The sequence below is a fragment of the Manacus candei genome, unplaced genomic scaffold, assembly GCF_025592945.1.
Source record: "Manacus candei isolate 608988 ecotype Guabito, Panama unplaced genomic scaffold, ASM2559294v1 h1tg000017l, whole genome shotgun sequence".
In the NCBI taxonomy this organism is placed as follows: Eukaryota; Metazoa; Chordata; class Aves; order Passeriformes; family Pipridae; genus Manacus; species Manacus candei.
Genome location: NW_026138065.1, coordinates 9,889,759 through 9,906,751, shown reverse-complemented (window position 1 = coordinate 9,906,751; position 16,993 = coordinate 9,889,759). Strand labels below are relative to the sequence as shown.

At 40.3% G+C, this 16,993-nt stretch overlaps 1 long non-coding RNA gene across 1 annotated transcript; it reads left to right on the top strand.

The window, feature by feature from the left end:
• The first annotated feature begins 79 nt into the window (after positions 1–79).
• On the top strand, positions 80–7,996 carry LOC127469123 (uncharacterized). Its single transcript, XR_007903846.1, has 3 exons — positions 80–755; positions 3,642–5,652; positions 7,542–7,996. It is a non-coding gene; the product is annotated as an uncharacterized LOC127469123 (long non-coding RNA).
• Positions 7,997–16,993: the final 8,997 nt, after the last annotated feature.

Genomic DNA, 16,993 nt, shown 5'->3' with positions numbered 1-16,993 from the left:
TCCCTCCCTTCCTCTTTTCCTTCCTTCCCTTCTTCTTTTCATTCCTTCCCTTCTTTCTTTTCCTTCCTTCTTTCCTTGCTTCCTTCCTTCCTTCCTTCCTTCTCTTTCTTCCTTCCTTCTTTTCCTTCCTTCCTTCCCTCCTTCCTTCCTTCTTTTCCTTCCTTCCTTCCTTCCTTCCTTCTTCCTTCCTTCCTTCCTTCCTTCCCTCCTTCCCTCCCTCCCTCTTCCCCTCCCTCCTGCCCCCCGGTGACATTGAATCCATCCCTGGAGCCGTGCAGAGCCTCCTGGGCAACGCACAGATGCCGTGGTGGGATAGGGAGCAGGAACTACAGCCTTGACATAAGTCGCCACCGTTTGCCGGCTTCTGAATGTACCCCGTGTTCCAACACCGCCATCCAGCAAAAATGGTATGCCCTGGATATTTGCTACTTTCAACATCCCAACCCTGCCACCCAAAAAAAAAAAAAAAAAAAAAAGTTCCTCCAGCAGATGCTGCTCCAAGGGGAGGCCAGCTTCTAAACATGAAACAGTCACCTTGCACCAGAGGCTCTGGAGGACTGCTGGGGCAGCACTGTCCCTGCTGCTGCTTCAGTGCAAGAACTGCTGTCATCGTCATGGGCAGTGTCAGAGACCTGAGGCCAGATGTTTGCATCCAGTCTGACCTTCCAGAACTGATCTGAAGGCTGACAGCAGAAACTCGGCATCTGAGGCACCCTGGGATAATGGCTTCATGCCCTCACAGAGTCCCAGAATGGGTAAGGTTGGAAGGGACCACAGTGGGACATAATGGTCCAACGTCCCTGCTCAAGCAGGATCGTCCTAGACCAGATTGCACAGAATCGTGCAATACCTGCCTGTTGCACTGCTTGGTCACCCACACACTAAAGAAGTTCTTCCTCATGTTCAGGTGGAGCTTCCTGTGCATCAATTTCTCCCCTTTTCCCCTGGTCCTATTGCTTGGCAGGAGCAATAATAGAAAACAATAACTGACAAGAGCCCGGCTCCATCCTCTTGACACCCTCCCTTCAGATACTTGCAGACATTGATGAGATCCCCCCTCAGTTGTCTCTTCTTGGGGCTGAACAGGCACAGCTGTCTCAGCCTTTTCTTGTAAGAGAGATGCTCCAGTCCACCAGTCATTTTCATAGCCCTTTGCTGGATGCAGTCCAGAAGCTCCATATCTCTCTTGTACTGAGGATTCCAGAACTGGACACAGCACTCCAGATGTGCCTCATCAGGGCTGAGTGGAGGGGCAGGATCACCTTCCTCGACCTGCTGGCAGTGCTCTTCCTAATATACCCCAGGATACCATTGGCATTCTTGGCTGCAAGGGCACACTGCTGGCTCATAGACAGCTTGTCCACTAGGATCTCCAGGTCCTTCTCCACAGAGCTGCTTTCCAGTAGGTTGTCTCCCAGCCTGCACTGGTGCAGGGGGTTATTCCTCACCAGGTGCAGGACCCTGCATTTGCCACCATCTGCAACAGTTTTCCCTGCAGCAGCAGAAAAAAAATCCCCTATAATTGTATGTATCTTATTTGTAAATTGAAAACTGTCTTGATAGTACAAAATGCCCCTACAGATCAGATTTTCCCTTTAAAATGTTAAGCAAACAAGACATATGGTAAGAACAGCTCATTTTCTTGTGAAACTTCTTTGTTGCAAGACCTTTGCAATAGGTTTCCTTCAGTTTCTAACATCTCTTCCTCTTTACTCAATTACAGCAAGCCTGTCAGAGTTCAAGGAGCTTTTGGATGTTACTCTTAGAAATATGGTTTATTTGTAGGTAGTCCTGAGAGGAGGAGCAAGTTGGACTTGCTCATCCACGCGGATCCCTTCCAACTTGAGATATTCAATTGTATTTACCTACAGTGTTATGAGTGTACTGTTCCCTGTTATTTCTGGGGTGTCTTGGACGCTTATAGAAACTGCACCATCCAGAGGATACCAAACACTTCTGTTCTTGGACAAATTTAGACTCATGAAATCACAGGATCATGGAATCATTAAGATTGGAAAAGACCCTTAAGATCAAGTTTAATCATTAACTTAACACTACTAAGTCCACCACTAAACCATGTCCCTAACTGTCACATCTCCACAGTTCTTGGACACTTCAGGGATAGTGATTCCACCATTTCCATAGGTGTCTTGTTCCAATGCCTGACCACCCTTTCAGTGAAAACATTCTTCCTAGTAGCCAATCTAAATCTCTGCTGGAGCAACTTGAGGCCATTTCCTCTTGTCCTGTCACTTGTTACCTGTGAGAAGAGGCTGACCTCCACCTCACTACAACCTCCTTTCACATAGTTGTAGGGAGCAGTAAAGTGCCCCCTGAGCTTCCTTTTCTCCAAGCTAAACAATCCTGCCTCCATCAACTGCTCCTCATAGGACTTGCACTCCAGACCCTTCACCAGCTCTGTTTCCCTTCTCTGGATGTGCTCCAGCACCTCAATGTCCTTCTTTTAGTGAGGGGCCCAAAACTGGACACAGGACTTGAAATATGGCCTCACCAGTGCCAAATACAGGGGGACAATCACTTCCCTGGTCCTGCTGGCCGCACTATTTCTCATACAGGCCAGAATGCCATTGACCTTTTTGGCCACCTGGGCACACTGCTGACTCATGTTCAGTTGCTGTTGATCAGCACCACCAAGTCCTCTTCTGCCAGGCAGCTTTTCAGCCACTCTGTCTCAAGACTGTCAGGGGGCAGAGCATGGGGTTGTTGTTACCCGAGTGCAGGATTCAGCACTTCACCTTGTTGAACCTCTTACAACTGGCCTTGGCCCATGAATCTGGCCTGTCCAGATCCCTTGTAGAGCCCAGACTTCTTTCTTAGTTTTTTTCATTTGTTTGCTTGATTTTATTTTTTTATTTAACTACATATAGTGATGACAACAAAGAATGCTATGTTAAGGAATTGCTTGCACTTTAGGCAAACCTTTCATTGCAATTTGCTTCATTGCAATTCTTATTTATTGAAGTAGTGTTTTAAAGGAGTTTGGTACCTATCTCCTAACAGGACCAGCAACATACACTGCTAGAATAAGACTTGGAATTGTGGGGGACAAAAGTAGGGTACCTCTTGATAACATGAGGAGTAGCCCCCAGGGCACTGTAAAAGGGTAGGAGGAGAGAAAAAGAAAGTGGTGAAATGTCACACTATCAGCTTTGAAGAGGAAATTTGAGACAATGATAGTTAATGACAGAATATTATGTAATAAGATGAGTCACAAATGCATATTTTATTAAAGAGGAGCAGTGACAAATGAGATTGCATGATAGGCTGGGCGACTCGGTCTGTCCCTCCTTGTTTCATGGTTTCATGCACTGGACCCAATGTTATGCATGTGCTGTATCATCTTCTAAGTATAAATAAATTACATGTAGGTTGATGTAAAGGAGATGACAGTTTTGTGACACTGCTGATGCCTAGCAAAGACAAGATCTTGTTCGCTATTTGGAAACATTTTCTGTATTTTCTCATTGTCTGTGATTCTGACTATGATCTCTATATGAACAGTCATTTGATTTCTCTGCTTTCAATAGACTATTTATAAAGACATTAATTATTTATTAACTACTTTTTAAACATGATTTTGATAATATAAGGAAACTTCCTTCAATTATTTCCTTTCCTAGGGACTTTTTGACCAGCTGAGATCCAAATGGAATTTCCCAAAGAAGAGACACTGAAGGAGACAAAGGAAAGGTGTTCTGCCTATACTTAGCTAAAATAAGAACAGCAAGTAGATTTTCAAGAGTTGCTCCTCCTGATGCCCTGTCATACACGAGTAGTGAAGGATCGAGAATACACCTGATCCAGCCACTCTATATTTTTCTCAGCATTTGCTCAAATATTAGCATTTGGCTGTCCTCCCCCTCCTTTCAGCCCCCTTCCCTTCCCCTCCCCTTCAGACTCTACAAATGAACAACTCGTCCTCTGCCTGGGCTGTGCCAGCGGAGGGCCCTCTAGTACAGCTTTTGCCAGATCAGACCTTGTCTGGGCTTCCAGTTTAGGATGGGATTCTGAAAACAAAACAAAAATAGTGTTTGAAATCAGTTGAGTAACGCTGTTTCCCCCATACACTGCTACTAGATTTCTCAGTATTTTCTGCATTTTCTCTTTCCGCACACTTTAGAAATGACCTCTGCTGATTAAGGCCCAGATTACATGTAATGCTCTGGTTGATCTGCTGAAGTTTAGGTTGTCTTGTAGCTCTTTGCACATAACCACCTGTCCATGTATCTTAGCTGTTGGCAAATGCTGGCTTCACTCCTACCACCAGTGGGACGATTTACTTTCCCTCTGGCTTATTGTGTAGTAGAAAGAGAAAGGAAAAAGGGAAAGACGCTCTGGTTTAGTCTAGATATCAGAGTCCCACAGTAAACATCTTAATTGTGAATTAAAGTCACCATATTTCAGTGACACCATTAAAGAATAAATGAAGTAAATGCATTGTAAATACACTCCTTCCTACTGGTAGCAGAAATATCTACTAACTTGACCATTAACTCTAGACAGAAAGCCGGGTTTTTGATAACTACTGTATCATAAAATTTCAAATAGTTATGAACTGGAACTTGCTTTACATCAAGAAACAGTTCTGTATGTTTCTGGCAACGGGAAGGCATTGCACAACTTACCCTTTAGGCAAACAAGATATTAAGTAATTGTACAGGGAGGAAACTTGCAGAGCAGAAAACTTCAGATAATATGGAGACAGTGTTTGACAAGCACTACAACACTTTACTGCTTACTCTCTCTTAGCTCACACCTTAATAAAGTATATAGTGCTGAGAATGTGGTGTTTTAACAACCTCCAAAGTTTGTACACTATTACAATTTGAAAATCCCTTTATCTCATTTAGAAAAGTAATTTCTTACACATTTGCACTGAAGTCTTGATATGTGCCACAAAGTATCAGAGTGCTCCTTCAAGTTAGTAATGCATACTGTAGTCAAACAAATCTGACAGACTGGCCCCAGAACAGGCTAATCTGCGTGAACTGCTAGTCAGATTGCAAAAGTTCCTTCACCTGACCTATTGCTGACCTTCTGTGAGGTCAGTCACTGGATACCAAGGTTGAAAAGTTTGAATAGTGTTTGCTAGTACCACACAATCTAGTAACTGAAATGGAAATAGCAATTCATATGTCTACCTTTGATGGCATGGAAAAAAATGCTTCTCCTGGATTTGTTCCACAAGAAGATCCTATTGATCTTCTGTGAGTTACTTTCTCTGGGCTGAGGGTAGTTTATATTGATTACATGATACAGTAGCTGATCAGTAGGTTGTGTTTATCATTTCTGCAAACAACATCTACCATATATTTCATGGCATCAAACTATAATTGTAGTATGTGAGGCAGTAAACATCTAATTCTGTCTAGCTGTTTGCTGTGATCAAGATATTATAAACATACCAAAGTAGTTCACCTAACAACATGACCTGTTTTTTTTTCTCCATTCCATTCATAGCTGAAGGTATCAGAAACTTGAGAAAGCTATGCTTATTATACATGAATCATTTGACAGCTATTGAGGATGGCATAACCTACGTTTTAAGATGAGTCCCTGATGAACCAAGTGACCTTGAAGAAATCCAACTAGTCAACTGCTATATCTTCAGTGATGCTGTGGAAATTCTGGGTAATTATAATAATAGCAACTTTACAAATTGAATATGTGTGTTTTGAAAATCAATACATAATTCTCTAACACAAGAAAAAGCATATGATTCTATGATACAAAGTCCTTCTTTGTCCTAAACAATATTTTAACTGATGGCTTAAGTGACAGAATGGAGGATACACTTATAAAATTTCAGATGATACTGATCTTGGAAGGCTTACAAGCCCTGTTGGAACACAAAACCACAAATAAAATTGGATACATTTAAGAGGAGGTTTAGAAACAGCAATAGGGAATTAATTGTAAAGGGCTGTAACTGGGAATGAGTCATCAAATTCATTAAAATAAATGGAGATTTATCTGTGTAACAGAAAAAAATCAGAGCTCTTCTGTGAAGGACGGGGAAAACTATGCTATTGCAAAAAAACCTGTGCTGGTGAGTCCTGAAAAACAAATCTGTGCTCAGCCTCAGTATGATTATGAAGAAAGGTACAGAGAGAGAGCACCAAAAAGTTAGAGCTTAAAAAAACATGACTTATGAGAAATGGTTTAGTTTTGTTTTGGTTGAGACAGAAGTCTGAAAAAGAGCTTTCCCAGTGGACTTACAATCTTTCATATTTGAGAAATGTTTTTCTCCAGAACCACATATTGAATCAGCAGCTTGAAGATTATTTGGATTTCCTTGTTTGCAAGTCAGACTGGAGTGAGCATAGTATCATATCCTCTTCTGGAAGAAACAGGTCAAAAAAAATTGAGAGATGATCTTGCATAAGCCCCAGATCTTGCAACCTATAACACCTCTTGGTCTTTAAATGATTTCAAGGAGTGTTCACTTTATCTGTGTGCTTTTTATGAGCTCATTTTTATTAGCTTTGACATTTAACTATGTGAATTAAGGAAAGCTCTTAAGAAAAAGGTAACAAAGCCTATAACCTGATGGAGAATAGGTAGGTGTTTTACCAGGTTTTTTTTTCAGTTATATAGTATAGTTGCCTGACCTAGCAAAGAGAAACTTTTCCTACTGTCATGGCAATTCTAGTATAGTTACATCTCTATAATTCACTATGGGAAAATTTATTGCTGCATAGAATATGCCATTGAAAAGTTAGATGTCTAAAATAACAACAGGATGTTTAGAGCATATTAGTTCTACAAGGGAGGGCATTAAACAGAAATGTAACCAAAGAGCTGTTCTGTAGTTACTTGCTACAAACAAATTCTTACTCCACACCAAAACACCAGATAGCTTATTGCAAGCGACTTTTACCATCTTTAATCTACCACCATTTTGGCTTATAAAAAGAAGTCATCATTTATTTCTCTCTTTCACAGTAAGCCATCTCTCATTTAACATGTGGTGAGAGTTTACATGTGGACACTATAACAAAGTTACGGGTGTGCTCTCAAGTTCACGTTGTCGTCCACTTTACAGGAAATGATTGTTTTCTGATACCTTTAGTTCCTGATGTAGACAAGCCAGGATGCAGTTTCCAGGCCCTCACAGTACACAAATATCGCAGGAGAGCACTGTGTACATGAGGAAGCTCCAAACAGAGCTAAAGAAAACAGAGGAGTCACTTGGCCACTTCTGTAAAAAGTGGTGGCCAATCAAAGGCAGTTGCAAAAACTCTAATCTAGAAAGCTGCTGCAGAATAGAGTTAATGGCTGTTGTTGAACCTGAAGAAGAAAGTAGACCAGGCAGGGAGCCTTGTTAAGAACACGATCTTGGACAGTTGGTGGTTAAAGTTCAGTCCTCGAGATTGAATGGAGATGGGTTACCCTTTTCTTTTTTTTTTGAGGATGATTGCAATTAAGGGACCTTAGGGAGAAACTTAGGGGAAAACCAGGAGCTCTGACACAATGCTGAGAAATTAGAATCAACAAGAAATATTTATTTCATACTTCAGGTGCCCGTGAAGTTTTGTTGCCAGTTGGCATCTCAAACATAATAATACCAAGCTGGAAATGTGAGCTATAGAGCAGTCAAATTTTGGTGAGGTCAAGAAAGAAAATAAGAGCCGGATGAGGGCTTATGTCTGATGCTATGCCAAAAGCCAAAAGACTATGCAAGCACTGAGGCAATCTTCTTCCTATAAATGGATATGTAAAGTTTTTCAGTAGAGAAAAAGAAAGAAAACAACTGAAAAACATGCCCATGAAGTCACAAAATTGAACAAATGATGTTTCTCAGATAGCTGGGGACAAATCTCTACAATTCATTTGACACTGTTATCAAATTGAATTGCTTACTTCACCTGTTTTTAGTCTCTTGTGCTATTCAGCCTTATTGTTCCAGTCTGAAGACCTTCTGTTTTCTATGAAAAAATTAACAAAATCACACATAATTTCATTATTGTAATTAAAGGACTATGCTGTTCTTCCCAGTGTGTTGTGTTGTCTTTTATCCTAGAATGTCATGTTTCCAGAGGGACTGCACTGCAATGGCAGCCTTTTACCCTCCCTTTGTGCTGATGTGAGTAAATAACATAGTGCACGGCAATAGAAAATCAGGCACTGGAAATGTGGAATATTATGTTGTACAGAGAACTGGAGTGTGTTCCATGTCTTGTGAGATAAGAAACAAGTGCCATTAACTCTAGTCCTTTGAGGAATCCCTTACTTAGGGTAAGTAGTGGGAAAGTCTTTCTTAGGACTGTTGACAGGGTGAAAAAAGCAAGCATCTGAAAAGCAGTGTTTTATCCACTTTCAAAAATGGGTAAGTGAGCCTTTGGAGGACTGTTCTAAAGAGGAATCAGTTGTAGCCTGTGGACAATCTCAGTCCTACCAAAGGAAAGGTATAATAAGACCAGACCCCAATTGTTCCTTTGTGGAGTCACTGAATAAGCTTCCATTTTGTTGTGCTGTTTTCCTTGCTAAACCAGCACATTTCAGTACTTCTCTAAAATATTTTTTAAGTGAAAAATTTACCAGCAGTGTCCATCCCTCCATCCTATAAAGCAAAGGAATCTGAGACATATAAAGCTGATTTTTCACATTCTCTCGGTTGCTTTCCCCAGTTTTCCTCCACAATATGTTGGATCATATTCTTTTATATTTTGTGCATGCTTGTAGTAAGCACAGTAGTGCTGTCTACAAACATGAACAATTTTAGGTTTGTTTTTATAGTCTATGCCCTTCCTTCCTAAAGATCTGATGATTAACAAGCTGAGTTATAACACTATTGCTACACATTCACAACTTCAGGATAAAAAGATGTTGGTGAGATACCTAAATTGTCAAAACACAGATATATAGAAAGCAGGAAACTGCACCCTACAGAAGATCATTGTTTGTTGCTACAATACAGTATAGTGTATGCTTTCAATGATTTGTGAACGATCATCTAATCTGCCTTCCCAGCCCTCTGGACCTGAATTAGTCTCCTGATAGCTCTGATTAACTTGACCCCCTTCAGTCATATAATGCTGGTTTTGCTTGTAGATAAGCAGCTTTTGGTTCGTTGTATTTGGACTGTTTCCCACAAGTGGTATAAATGTGTCCTTAATGCTTCTTACAAGTTTGTTAATAAGATTAGAAGGATGATTGTAATATTTGTTGATTACTATCCAGTATACTGCTAATCCATTAGCAGTGAGGAAAGGGAAGTACACAGCATGTATTTGAGCATAAATCTCAAACAGTAGCACTTGTTAACTTTCAGCAGCTTATGTATTTTATTGTACTCATTGCTAATTAAAATTCTTACACGGAAAGCTTACTTCACCCTAGGCTTGACCTGCCTCATATGATGCACTGAGGTGGCAGTTTCCTTGAATTAGGGTAGTTTGGGCATGTGACAAGTATTCTCTGATCACCTTCCTCATTGTGAGTCTCTAATAACTAGCTAGCACGCAAGAAGAGTATTAATGTCCTTATTGTGTTAGTCCTCCTGTGTGAAAACATACTGGGTTTCAGCAGGGGGGAAATAAAGTTGGGACTATTTCTAATCATAGAGATGCCTTCCCATCTGGCAAGCAATTCTTTGAATTTGTTCCTCTGCATTTTCTTTCCTTTTCTTCTTTAGCTTTACTCGTTTCTCCTCCCTTCCCCTTTTTCCTATGAATCTTCCCTGACATCCTTTTTTCTGTAATACAAAGAGATTTTTAACAAAATGTATTTAACTAGATTTTGACTGGGATTTAGGAATGATCAGGTTACTTTTGTGGGAGCTGCAACTGCTCAAATTCTTTCAAAACTGGGACCTCAAAAATTAGCTTAAGATTTGGATCGAATGGTACCACCTACCAAAAGGCAAAAAAGTAACAACAATAATGGATTTGTTAGTGTTAAAACTCAGATTTTTTTTTCCACAATTATAAAAATGTAATAAGGAAAACAGCAAAGGGTTATTTCCCTTCAAGCCTATGAGCATTCCAGGATCCAGAGAGAAATTACATTGATCTGGAGACATTTGCAGAAACCTAGCCACTTCTAGTCCTTCTTCATGGCACAGAAGAGGCCTCAGAAGCTCTATTCACATTTCCTTAGGTTCTCTACTCAGAATTACCCCAGACTACTTCCAGGTTCAAAGATACAAATGTGGAGTGCACCTAGCTCCACGCAGCTGGTAACAATGGTGTCTCAGTGGAAGATTCTAGCAGAAGCTCATGCACTCAGGGCAAGAAGGTATGTCAGGTCACAGATAAGCCTACAAAAAGGCCTAAACAACCTCGGTTCTGATGTATGTATTAGAAGATGAACTTCGGTGATTGGTGGAAGCAAACTTTTTCTAGTACGACATGAAAAGAAGTAAGGGTGACTGGAAGTTTTTTTCCTCAGGCTCTAGGACAAAACAAAGCATTTCATTAAAGCAACAGCCTGGAAGATGAGTGAGCATACAAATATACCACAACAGTCAGGGTGCCATTAGTCAATTCATAAGCATATATCTTCCCCAACCTTGGGGCAGATGGGCAACAGCATCAATCACCTGGGCCAATACCTGGAGGGAGTTATGCACAGTTATGCTCTGCTGATGTCAGTGAGAGTTTCTCTGGCATCTTCAGAGAAGCCTTTGCTTCGCTGCTCCTTTGCCTCCCCTGACTCTTGAACGTGCACAACCTCGTCTTTCACAGTGTGCTAATGCTGGTCTGTGCCTGGCATAGAATTGTCCTTACTGTACTGTACTGATGACCATAAGAACATAAGAATAACCTCTGTGGATCTTCAGCAAAGATTCAATAAAAGTTTCAGATTGAAGGGAATTGGATTACTGAGCCTCTGCTCTACATCAGTGACTCTATTGCTGCTAGATTAGACATCGGCAATCACTCCTCTGTATTCACTTAATTTCAAGGAGGAAACTTCTTATTTATGTTAAAATGATGCAAGAGCAATTTGTTTTTTCAGTAAGCCTTGCACCCAGTTTCCATTTTCAAGACTTACTTGACTCCTGAAAAAAACCCCCAACATAATAAAATTTCAATCTACACTTCAGAGGCAGAGCAAAATCAAATTTGTTCTTTAAAATATGATGAGGTCTTCACACACTGTCAACTGTAAGAGCAGATTTGCTATCCAAAATGCTAAAATAAAGATGGAATAATAAATTGAATGTAAACCATCCTAAAGACTGCCTAAAGACAACAGAGCATATTTTCTCTACAGACTTGATTAGCAAAGATTTTGTGACAAATGAAAACAGCTAATTATTTGAATTGCCCTTGAGCCAATATGACTTTATTTAGCAAGGGTTCTATGAAAACATTAGTTTAACTTCATGTGATTGTGGGAAGCTGGTAGAATCCACAGGTGCAGGGTTTTCTTTTCTTGAAGGAATTTTTCAGAATTCCTAAACTAAAAAGATGCAAACTTATGACATTTCTATTATTCTTTGCTTTGTAAGATTAGTTTTATGTATTTCTATTTTCTTTTAGTTTGGGAGCATCAATAAAATATATAAAACAGAAACAGGTATTGAATCACGGTTTTTTTCAATGAACAGCATACACTGGAACTTTTCTGATCCTTGAATGCATATGAGCTAGTTTAGTTAATGGTCAGATTCAGTCCCTGAAATAAATTATGGGTCAATCTTTTATATTTATTAATAACCACTAGGTGTCACTGTGTCTCTACAAATACAGCTAAAGCGGCCTTGATAATATATTAAGGAAATAAATCAGTTGCATATAATACATACCATTATTGTGGCTTTTTATGGAACTGTCAGGTTGCTAATTCTCCTATGTATATGAAGCTTTAAAAAAACCCAAAGTAATGAACAGCTAATGATAGGAAAGCAAGCAGCCAACTAGGAGATTACCCTAGGAAAAAGATACTCCATCTACTTTTTATGCAATCTGTGATTACTGGCATCAGCACAGGTGTAGTTCATTTTATATTTCTTTCTTGGCCATGCACTGGCTACAAGAACAAGAAAAAAAGACTACTACACATTTTGTCCAACATCTGCAAGTATTGTGTTATTAGAGCCTTGTACCTTACTGAAGTTAGAGGCTGTTCTCCTTAAAAGATTCACAGTAGCTATAAATATCAACCTCAACATGGAATTCAGCCTGTAAATAACGTGTGTTCCAAAAGGAAGTTCTTTCTTCAGTGGATATTTTAAAAAGATTTATTATGGTACACAACAGCTCAAAACTCTGATTTCCAACCCTCAGTTTCACCAAGAGCTTCATTCTGACCAAGAAAGCGAACCCCAGAACGACTTTCAGTCTCTGTACAGACCATATTATTCCCCCTGAATACTTCAACTATTTAGGTTTCACAAGACAGAGTGTTGTTGTCAGTGAGGTTTACCATGCCCTACTTGCACAACTGACCTCAACAGTAAGCAGCCCAGTCTGGAGCTGAGCTGTGCTGAGCTCCTGCCAGCAAGGGCTGAGGGGTTGTTGCGGGACTGACAGCAGGAAAAGCAGAGGTAGAAAGAGGTGCTGCTGTCAGGGGAAGAAGGAACCTGTATCCTACTCACCAGCATATTTTAAAGTCTCACTGGAGAGTCCAAGCATGTGAGTGGCCTCTCACAGTCTTTTTCCATAAGATTCTGCCATGTGTTACTGTCATGAGCTGCATACAGGGAAAGCTCAGAAGAAATATGTGGTGATACTCTCTTGGCATCTGTGGACAACACCAACATAAGTAAAAAGTATTGAGACTGGCAGATTCTCCTGAGGATATGAGATGCAGCACTTCTTTAGTCTTGCTGCTATGGTTATCACAGAGCAAGGACAGAAAGTGCTGGCAAAGTGGTTTTTTTGTTTGTTTGGGGTCAAATTCATGTCATATATTCAACTATCTGAAGCATTTATGAAATACACGGGCAGGTGTTGTTATCAATTACAATATTCTAATTGATCAATCTCAGCAGGAGAGGCAAGAAGGTCAGTGTTCTGATGAAAATAGGGGAGAGAAGTACTGACTTAGTGGGAGCCATATATATTTTATCTTCTAAAGTCTGAATATACATTAGAAACATTCCCCAGTGAAGAGCTGAAGCAACTATGCAATTAGCTCTGCCTTTGTGAGTCTGTTGATGCCTAAGCAGTTGCAAAGACTGGGGCCTTGAGACTGCAACTAGAATTGCCTAAAACTTTGGCTTTTGTACTCCAAAACATGGCATATTTCCCCTCTGATCTGAAATGGAAACTACAGGCATTGTCATCCCCTTGACAGACTTTTTCGGTTTTCTTTCTTTGTTTCTGTTTTTGTTTTAGTTTTTGGGTTTTTTTCAAAAGGCAAGGAAGCTGACTTATCTCCTGGGGACACCCCAGCGGATTTGCTACCACAGCCCTGCAGCTCAGCACAGCACTCCATTCTGTGGCAGAGAGCCCAGGACACTCAATAGCCCCCACCTGTATCCCGGCTTCTCAGCTCCTGACCCTGGCCCAGGCAGCCTAAGTTACTGTAGTGTCTTCATTTGACATCCAGTCCTCTGCTGAGAAGAGGGGAAGTCTTGTGACACCCTGTGTGAACTGTGTCTCCCAAAGCTCCCGTGCTCTGTGTTAGAGCCTGGGAGGTCAGCAAGAAGGGAATCCTCCAGCTGCACAGGCAGGGGATTTGATATCTGAAGGTCTCTAACCATCAGCTAGCCTGAAGAGCAGACTCACCTGCGCCTTGTATATTCTGTAAGCACTGAGTAAATCTACATGGGGGCCACTGGCAGTCTGCCATTAGCCAAAATGGCAAATTAGCCCCTGTCAAAATTTAAATTTGATCTCTCAAGCCCCAAATCAGGTCTATAGCTGTGGAACACAGATTTATGAAGAACTGCTCTCTGAAGTGCTTCTTCCCAAGATTATAATGGCAGCGTTCTCATCCTCCTTCTTGACACCAGGCAGAGCCCCATGCTATTTGGCCCTTCTGTTTTCCCAGCCAGGTTTTACAAGGGTGGAAATGACATGAGCCGTCCCGTTGCTACCAGGATGGAGTCTGTAATACAGTATCATTTCTGCCTGGTCGTCTTCTGTCAGGAAGGCTGAGCAATGGGCCTTGCTTGCTCTCAGCAGAAGATGTCATCAGCTGCTGGAGCCCAGATGCAGGGCTGCAGGCAATTAGGGGATTTTCTTCTTGTCAAGTGCTCCCTTCTGCAAACTGCCTTTCTGTTCACAAACTGTAAACTTTGGGTCTTCAACTCCTTCCAACTCAACTCATTTTAAGCTTTGCCAGGGCTGGCCAGAGCTTTAGACCTTTGAGATGCAAATTCCTGAACTGCTCTTTACATGAATTGTCAGAAAGGAAATACAACTGTGATTTGGAAAAAAGGTTATTGAAACCAAATTATTTCCAAAGAATATATTGCTTTTGACAAGTCAGCATTTTCCAGTGGCATTACATTTTGTCCTCAAATTCCTGAAAAGCTCCAATCAGGTCTCTGTTCTGGTTCAGAGACAGCAGTGAGATCATCCAGTCAGCAAACCCAGTTTTGTAAAAGCTCCTTTCTCAAGCTGTGAGTTTCTGCTTTGTAATGGGTTTTACTACTACCTTAAAGTGCAGTTTGCATTTCAAATTTCCCTTTCTTGAAGGGAAAAATCACAGGATGCTCAGAAAGAGGAACACCAGAGGCATATGTTTATAATGAGATCATTCATTCAAATGCAACCAACTGCAAGTGCTGATGACATTTTTGGAAAGGATGGTTAAAGTTATTATCTTAAGCCAAGTAACAAGAAATTAGGGTGTTTGTACACTCCTACCTCCATTCTGCAAATATAGAAGGAACATCTGTGGATGTATGTCTCTTGGTTGAAGGCAAATTGGAGCTGTAAGGTGGAAATGACAGAACTAATAGGAATTTGTTGACATGTAACTCACATGCTATTATTAAACTGTCATTTGGCCAAATACCCAGCAGTTAGAGACACTTGCAATACAGCTAAGAGGGATCTTCACCAGGAGCACCTTTCTTCAAATATTTAGAATCCTTGTGTGCAGGATTACCTCTGAGGTCTTACTTGGTTTACCATCTTACACATACTTTTATCAGCTATGTTTATTTTCTATCCCACTACTGCAATTCTTAATGATGTGGCACAGACTACATCCAGTTTCCTACCCCAAAATTCTTTTTTTTATAGGCTAATGTCAGAGTGTTCTCTGATTTTATTTTTTTTATCTGTAACCATTTTGAATTGTGGTACCACATAGATAATATGATTTTGATATTGGAGTCATTAGTGTTCAGATTGCCACCAAGAGCACGCAGATTATGTTGGTTTGCACCAAGTTGAGTGTCAGAATTATATTAAGTGTTCCCTGTTTCAAAAAGGTCTGTGGGTAATATTTTTGAATCAGCAAGATCCATCAGTAATAACGTTTTAATCCTTTACATTTCAAGTGACTTATTAATTTGGATTCAAAGACCAGGATCCAAATTGGCCTTGGAAGTGCTTGGAACAAGACAAAACAAAATCTAATGGGACTTGCTTTTCAAGGCTATTTCTGTTTGTCTTCCTTGCTAAGGAAATAAGAAGTTGACTATAGGGGGAGAGACAAAGCATTCTGGAAATATCAAACAGGAATTTGGTACTATCAAACTTCACCTGGCTGGCACTTAGATTTATCTTCCAAGTGAGACTGAATGCAAACTAGTCATAAGGCAGATGCAGTTCCAAAACTTTTCAGTCCACTTTTAAGCAACATTAAACACCATGACAGCTGTAGAAATCCACTATGTGCCAAGTAAACTAGTTAAAACATGCATAATTTTGATCACTTGAGATAATAAATAAAGAGAATAGCAAGCACCCTAGACATGGGACTTCAGGTGAGTCAAATTGAAAATACTTACATTTATTGACCCTATAGTGAACTTTACTGAATTGTGGACAGACAGGGTTACCTTGCACCATTCATAAGATGCAGTACTGACACAACTCCTGGTGGATCAGGCACTTCCAGGCCTACCCTTCAGTTAGACCTGAAGAAAGCAGTTAAGAATGAGAATTCTCTTTCTCTGGCCTTTTGTACACAGACATAAGATTTGTTCTGAGCTTCATAGTTACGCTTGGGTCTGTCTGCCAAGCTCTATGATACAGGGATTTACCACAAACTTCTTTACAAGTCACTTAGGACTCTCTAAAATACATAGCATGTGGGCAGCCTATTGCTTAAGTTTTACGTGACTCATGCAAATAAAACTGAATAATAACAATATCTCTTGAACTCAATAAACCTGGAGGACTTTTAGATACAGTTAAAATAGTGCACAAGCCAGAAGTATTATTAAAACTGACTCATCTCAGGACTGTTTTAGCCTAAGAAGCTTGCAGCTGTTTTATGTCAAGGTTAGTGTGGCTGCAACATCCTGATGAAAGCAATTTAAGCCTCATTTATTCATTTTTCTACTGTGTTATAGCTGTCATCAGTGTACAGACCCAGAGTTAACCTCAAGGATATCTTTGAAAAATAAAGGTAAACTTGAGTTTATAGGTTTTGCTTAAACAGATAAAAACCCCTGTAAGATCTTCAGCTTAATATAAATTCAGAGGATTGCCATAGAAATAAGTGCCTATTTTTCATACTGGAAGAAACTAATGAATTACAACAGTGAGTTAAATAATTTAGAAGATGAGTAGGGATGGCTGCTTAACTCTCAAGCAGCAAGTTTGTTCTATTTATAACATAGTTTCCTTTTTTTCTCCTACTCTTTGTATGCATTTTAATAATTTACTTATTCCCTAATAAAGTATTCAGTGAGGTTAGTAAGTCCAGTGCTCTGTTCTACACCATTGAAAATGGGAATTCGGGAGACTTGCTTCTGAGGTCAAATGAAGAGGATGCATAAAGAAGATGATCAATGTGAGGGCAGAGGCAGTGATGCTGACACGATGGCATGTATGAACAGTTCTGTGACCGATTTAGCAAATGTAGTGTGATGACACCATTGCATGACTGACAG